This window comes from Marmota flaviventris, chromosome 9 (assembly GCF_047511675.1).
Source record: "Marmota flaviventris isolate mMarFla1 chromosome 9, mMarFla1.hap1, whole genome shotgun sequence".
Taxonomy (NCBI): domain Eukaryota; kingdom Metazoa; phylum Chordata; class Mammalia; order Rodentia; family Sciuridae; genus Marmota; species Marmota flaviventris.
The window spans coordinates 69,382,001-69,383,933 of record NC_092506.1 but is presented as its reverse complement, the minus strand read 5'-3'; positions in this window follow the sequence as shown (position 1 = coordinate 69,383,933).

Below are 1,933 nucleotides of genomic sequence, written 5' to 3'. Positions count from 1 at the left end.
AAAAAAATATAGAGAGGTAAATTTACCTGTTTAAAAATTTTTATTCCAAAATCTGCATAAAATACAATTAAATCAGATTTATGCCATCTATTTTAAGACCATCAGACATTTGACCCAACATTCAGTTAAGAAAACACAATAAATAGTTTTAGGAAGCCTTGATATGAATAGTGCATTTGATAAATATAATAGTATTTTATGCAATTTTCAGGACAGTCTATCACTGCTAGAATAGTAAGTTCAAAACTTGACTGCCTCTGATATTTTGAATTGTAGAAAGCATCTCAGAAGACATCATGAGGCATAATCAGAATTGGTCTGGAAAAGAAAAACAGAAGAACAAGCATTGAAAAGTGAAATTATCATTTACAAAAGAATAAAAATCAAGGCAGGTTTCCAATAGGTAGAAATATTGTTTTTGCCAGATTTTTTAATGTAAAGTCATCTGAGTGAGAGATGGCTTGTACTTCAATTTATTTTTTCAAAAGTAAACCAGAAACACTAAAGATATACATTATAGGATTCTAGAAAGATAAAGACAACATATAGCAAATGAATATTATAGTCAATACTAGTATATTGGGTTGTTTCTAAAAAGTATTATATTATTGAATTTCTCCCGGTAGCTGTCCCCTGGGGATAAGTGAGGAGATCTTTTTAAGTTGATGAATATTTGATTTACTTTCAATTGTATTTGCAGTTTGCTGTAGGGAGAGGAAACCCAGAATGTGAGCTAGGGAAATATCAAGGGAGTTTGAGAAACTATTACATAAACTCAGAAATTGAATATTATACGAATGTGTAAAAACAAATCTGTCTCTTAGCATCAGTGTTCTCTAGTTAGACGATGCAATTTACAACAACATAGTAAAACTAGCAATTCACAAAAGTATTTTTCACAAGCTGTGGACAAGTGTATGTTAAATTTGGTTTCCATTAGATACGCCTTCAGAAGATATTGAAAGACCATCAATATCTTGATTTTGGTGGCCTAAAACACATTTGTTTCTCCAAATTTCCCTAAGACAGCCTCAATTAGATACCTTAACTTAAGGAAAATATAGAACTATCTTTCACTGTCTTTTCTTTTAATATCTCTGGGTTGTGTATAATTTAAGTCCCTCGCTTGGCTAAACTTTTCTAGAAAACAACATTGCATAAAATGGATGAGAGTTTTTAAAAACCTAAAGCTTGGACAATGAGGCTGTGGTTGTAATTCAAGAGCTGAGTACTTGAATGGTCTCTTTGCAGGGGTACAGGGAGTTGAAATCAGGATCAGAATTCAGATAGATTATGAATGGTCAGAATAAAGCATTCCCACAGCATTCTGCCACAAGATGTGAAGTGTTCAGTTAATATGACATATGAAAGACAGCCTCAGAGACAGGCAGTGAAAAAAGAGAGAATCTATAAGCAACTCATATAACTCATGTGATTGTCTTGCACAATCTTAATATTCAAATTACTACTTTAAAAAAAAACCTTGCTATGACTCAGTTTCCATTTTTTTTCTTTTTAGTTCACTGCCTCATTCCCCTTTGTCTTTCACCATGGTTGCTATGTGAATTCCTAAGCAGACAAATGTAGCCTTTGGACAGAAAGCAGCCTGGTGTGTGGATGTGTGTGTTGGGTTCTAAGTTTTGGTAGTGTGTTGCATATATCAGATTTATTCTTAACTGGGTACTTTATGTGGCAGATTCTGTGCTTGGTACTTCATAAGCATTATGTATTTTCATCTTCAAATAAATCCAATGAGATCATATTTATGTTTTATATGTTATTGTTGTTCCTTTCAGAGATGAGGAAATTAAGGCCCTAGGAGTTTTTTAAAAAAAAGTCCCCAAAATCCTAACTAAAAGATCACAGCTTAAATGATAATTGATACAGGATCAGAATGTAAATATTTCTGAGCTCCTTGATATATCTCTAGCAC